Below are 5,182 nucleotides of genomic sequence, written 5' to 3'. Positions count from 1 at the left end.
AGTTTAATTAAGGCCCAAGACATCGGTGTAATTGCTGAGTAACCAGGCAACTTTTCAGGGCATACATTGCATTAGTTTTATTTGCGAAGCGCTTAAAAACGCATTGCTCTTGAAGAGCAAATCAATTGAATTGGCGCAATGTTGCCAGGCAACTTTGACTGCAGAATCAGGATAAAAGGTGCAGCAGCAGGGAAAGGAGCAAAGGAGTTGGCTCTGCAGCTGCAGCACAAGGATCTCATTGTTGCGCACAAACTTTAAAAAACTTTTCGAGTGCTCATCCGACTTTATTCACTCTACTCAGCCAGCCCTCCTCGATGCTCGTCCTCCACAGCCAGGACCCTCCAGTTGACTTTGAGTGGCTTTTGGGTGTCTTTAATCCACTTCAGTTCGGAGAATGGGAGACATAATCATTCTGCATATTCAACTCCTCCTGGAACTTATGAGCTTCGGTTTACATTGAAACTCAAATCAAAGTTGCTCGTTCTTCTATTTGCATTGGAAATGCATTTTGCCAGCTCTCATTTTATTTAATATTTCAATTTTTCCTACCCTTTTCCGTAAAAGTTTTCTGACTTTGATAATCTTTCTGGCCGGGCTAATGCACTGATTTCACTTATCTAAAAAGCCAGTTTCAGGACTTGGAGGTAGAATTTTTAATTTGGAGTTACCTTTTATAATTTATTTTCCCCTTCTTGCCTTCTTTGAAAGGAAAACTGAGGACTTTTCAATTAAAAATAGATTTTATGGTAAACACGTAAAATAAAATCAATATTTTTTGTTAAATGATGTAAAGATTGCTCGACCCTAAAAATGTAGTGCACTTCAATCTAAAATTTTTTGTTTTATAAAATTAATTAAGCTTAATTATAGTTAGTTATAGGGCTACTCACCGAGACCAGAGTCTAGAGGACTTCCCTTAAAATTATGACTTCCAGTGTAACTATTTCCAAGCCATAATTATAATCACTCAATATTTACATAAATTTGCATCGCAAAGTAAGTACAAATTGTGATTTCAACTAGAAATAAAGATGCACTTAAGCGGCTTTACTCGAATTGCAAATGAATCCTTGACACAGGAGACAGCGCTGAAAGAGAGAGACAGAGACTCTTCTGACACACATCGATATTCATTAATCCTTTTGGCCTCGTTCTCACACAAATCGCCAGTTGAAATGTGTATACATAAAGTAGTATATGTAGTACATTGCGTATACGCAACGTTGGCCCATCAGGGAGCCGTAATTAAGTGCCTTAATGCACAGTAAAATCTACTTTCAACACATATGCCACACACACACACCGCAGACGAAAAGGATTTTTATTCAGTTAGGTATTAAAGGGACATAAACAATAAGTGAAACTGCAGCTGACAGCACGTAAATATTTATGAAATTTTCACAACAAACAAAATCTAACTAAAGCAAATAAATGCTTGCAGGCATAACTGTATAATACACTGCAATCGAAGCCTTTACGCACATGTACATACACACACTAATACAGAAAGGCCGGATACGGAAGGACGAAGCTGGGGGAGTAAGATACAGGACACGTGCGATGCCTGCCCTAAAGGACATTGTGACCGATATGCAAAAGTTTCCGACCACAGCAACGAGAGGATGTGCTGACATTGTCCAGAGACAGTTACCTGTGATATTTTGTGAAATGCTAAAGGAAAACACAGGACTCTAGACTCTCGACCGAGACAGCCTCCATATGCATACACGAACCCACTCGTATAAACAGGATTATGTGTCTCGGGGGGGTTATGTAAGTAAGCTTCCGTTGTAAATTGATTTTGTAGCCAGCCGGACACACTGAGGGAAAATGAAAAGGATTTTCCCCACTCATTGTTGCTTGGGGTCGTGCCTGGGCACCACCTGAAATTGAAACTACACACAGGTCCTGCGAATTCCTACGTTTGGACAACTGCCGAATTTCAGGCAAATACACCACAGGATAGCAAAGGAGAATTCTGAAACCAATTATATAAAAAATTTGGTATTGTATATTAAAGAAATATATTATTATTATTATATCATAAAGCAACACAAATAAGTACAGTAACTTTACATATCCAATTTTATTACTATTTATTCATTTCCTTAGTTAGTCCCATTATTTTGACCTCTGACTTAAATATATTTTACATCGCATGTTTGGGTCGAGAAAAGAAAAAGCGGCCCCGACGTTGCATGAATGAATGATTTGCTGTGTGGAAATATTTTTAATTTTGGCATAGTTCTGATTTGATTGTGTCTGGCCAAGGCGAGCATCAAGGTTTTGTGAATTTTCCTGCTGCTTGCCCCGAGAATGTCCTGTGCCTTTTCTTTTATTTTTTGGTCTTCTTTTTTTGTACATTCTGCGGACTGGAGACAATTTTTCGCTTTGTTCGTTTGACATTTGCCGGATGGCTGAAGGACGGGTTGACCGAAGGACTCCGCTATCACTCCGCCGCTCTCGGACAATGTTCATGCTTTTGATATTGATGTCCTTTGAAGTGTTTTCAATTAGTTTGCATTTCGCTTGTCGCTCCTCCTGCACTCCTTGGTTTCATAGTGAGGGTTTTCTTTTGTGCCCTGGGCATTAAAAGGTATATAATTATATATTAATGTCGAAAAAGTTTTGATATACTAAAAAGAAAGTTATTTATGACATATGACTATGTAGCTATTATACAAATAATTTTGTAAACATATAAACTAAGCTAAATAAAAAACAGATCAACTCCATTAGAATGCACGGTACCTTCGGGTTGTTACGCCTCTTTCTTGTTCTGTTCCGTGCTGCGGGCAGCAGGCGAGAGTACATATTAATAAAAGACAGACGAGCAGGGGAATGTCCTGTGACCGTCTGCTAATTGAACGGACTATCCAATCCGTCCGGGACTTGTCAGCTTTGCGCCAAATGAGTTTCAAAGGTAAACGGGGAGCGAAACTGGCAACTGGCAACTGCACAAAACTGTCTACATGTGTCCCAAATTGGCGCTCAGTCGGATTAGCTGCTTTTTGCTACAATCACTAGCCCCGTTTTTTTTCGTCCTTTTAGCGACTGCATTCAGGTATGACAACTGCGAACAGGTGGCTGGGCAAACATTTACGTAAACTGCTCGACCCCTTTCCAGCCTTTCAACTGGCCATAAATATTTGCCCTGGCTAATTCAGTGAGCATCTGGGTCGCGCTGATCTCTGACACGACTCCTGCATAAATTCAGGGCGAGTGGCAGGGGATCTAAATATCCTGCAGATACCCCACTCCACTCTATTCCACTCCCCCCATTTCCGTTCGGGGGGCCATCGGCATAATTTACTTGGACTTCCGCTTTGGCTCACTCTACCCGTGATGTGCATATTTTATGCCCTTTATCATAATTTATGCGTTGATATGGCAAATGCATAAAATTAAATTTAATTCACACACACACACAAACACATTCGTCCTTTTTGTGTTTGCCGAATGCATTCAATTTTGATTTAATGTTACACCGCACCCCCTGTCAGTGCAGTTGCCATTTTTAGCTTAGTGCAAATGACTGCTAAAATTTGCATAAATTGTACTTAATATACGCTCCATTTCCATATTCGAATATTTTTTGGTGAGATCAGGTTATGCAAATGGAACCCAGACGTGCCTGATTGGATAATTGCCGGTAATCAACAACAAAACGCTTTTCTAACCTCTGTGAACTTCGGAACTGGAGCCACAAATAAATTAAAAAGATATTTGTGGGAAAAAAAATATAATTCTGGTTATGTCCTTTTCTTTCTATTCCAAAATGGAAATATTTATTTAAATTAAAAAGCTGTTAGTAGCTTGTGCTACTAGAAAATAACAATCAAAACTTTATCTATTCTTAGTTTCGTTTTATTATTTCATTGTTATAGAACTTTCTTCCCTTAACCTAACCTACAGTACAAAATTAATATCTTTATAACCTAGAGAGGGCAAAAATTATTTAATTAAGCCATACAAAGCCTGGCTCTAGTTCTATTCCACTTCCTTTGCTCGTTTTATCGAATACGTTCGTGCAATAAAAATTTATTACCACCATCTCCATCCCTATGGTTCCCACCCAGACTGGACCATAAAAAACTTGCGGGGAAAAAAAGAGAATAGAAAGAAAAGGAAAATCGGGAAATCGGGGGATAAGGTTGGATGCTGATGATTTTATCACGGCCATCAGTTTTTCAGCTCGAACTGTGGCAATGGCCTTTTATTCAATTTGCGCGCTTCATTCAAATTGTTTGCCGGCCAACCGAGGGAAAGAAATGCAAAAGTTTTGGCCGCCTTTTGAACTTTTTGGCACTCGCCACCGATGTATTATTGAGTCTGTAAATCGCCAGCTTGTAGCCAGTTAAGCCAACTGCAGCCGGCTGCTTTAATTTCAATTTAACATCAGCAGAAAAAATTGTGAAAATGTGCGAAAGAAATAAAGTAAAGGCATCGCCGCGGGGCGCATAAAATGCGGCATTAATTTGACAGGCAAAGTCTGGGTGCAGAGGCATGTGTGGTGCAGGAGCAGCAAGCCATGGAGCTGGTTTTTCAGGGGCATTAAGGGGTTAAGAGCTGTCGTTGCTGGGGCGAAAAAAAAGAAGAATGAATCGCGTGAGTAACTTCTCGTATCATGTGGCAATCTTGAGGATTCGATTCCCCGAAGATGGCCAGCGGCAAGTTGAGAATATGGGCTTTCATTCACTGCAGGAAAATCGGAAATACATCACAGTTGAGACAGGAACTCTGATTTGTGCAGTATTTCCTTTAAATGTAAGAGATTTATTTCATATTAGAAAACTGAAGTTGGGTATTGTAACTAGTATAATTTAAACATTAAATCTATAGTCATTCCTGGTTAATTTAGTCACAATTCAAAGGGAAACTACCAGTTTTTTCTTCAAGTACATACTGCATTATATTTAATTCAGCTGAAAGCACAAAATTTACGTTAACATGATCGTTCGATTACCTCATCCCAAGACCTAATCCTGGCTGTACTTACCTTTTTGGGGGTTAAGGCTGAGTTTTCCCGGCGACATCTGCTTCAAGATCATCCTTGGAGGCTCTTGAGGAGGCCATGGCCTGTAAGAGCATACTGGCGTATAGAGGAGCTCCTCTTGCCACTTCTACTTGCCCGTCGAAAATGCAAAATATCCGTACCGCAAGCAAAGCCGACGGACGGCTG

At 39.9% G+C, this 5,182-nt stretch overlaps 1 long non-coding RNA gene across 1 annotated transcript; it reads left to right on the top strand.

Moving 5' to 3' along the window:
* The first annotated feature begins 561 nt into the window (after nucleotides 1–561).
* LOC147644077 (uncharacterized) lies at nucleotides 562–1,953 on the top strand. The gene is made up of 3 exons (XR_015271082.1): nucleotides 562–996; nucleotides 1,080–1,379; nucleotides 1,442–1,953. It is a non-coding gene; the product is annotated as an uncharacterized LOC147644077 (long non-coding RNA).
* The last annotated feature ends 3,229 nt before the right edge of the window (nucleotides 1,954–5,182 follow it).

This window comes from Drosophila serrata, unplaced genomic scaffold, assembly GCF_035046125.1.
Source record: "Drosophila serrata isolate PLE 108 unplaced genomic scaffold, ASM3504612v1 contig_233, whole genome shotgun sequence".
Lineage (NCBI taxonomy): Eukaryota > Metazoa > Arthropoda > Insecta > Diptera > Drosophilidae > Drosophila > Drosophila serrata.
The sequence above is the reverse complement of the archived record's forward strand: the minus strand, read 5'-3'. Positions and strand labels throughout refer to the sequence as shown.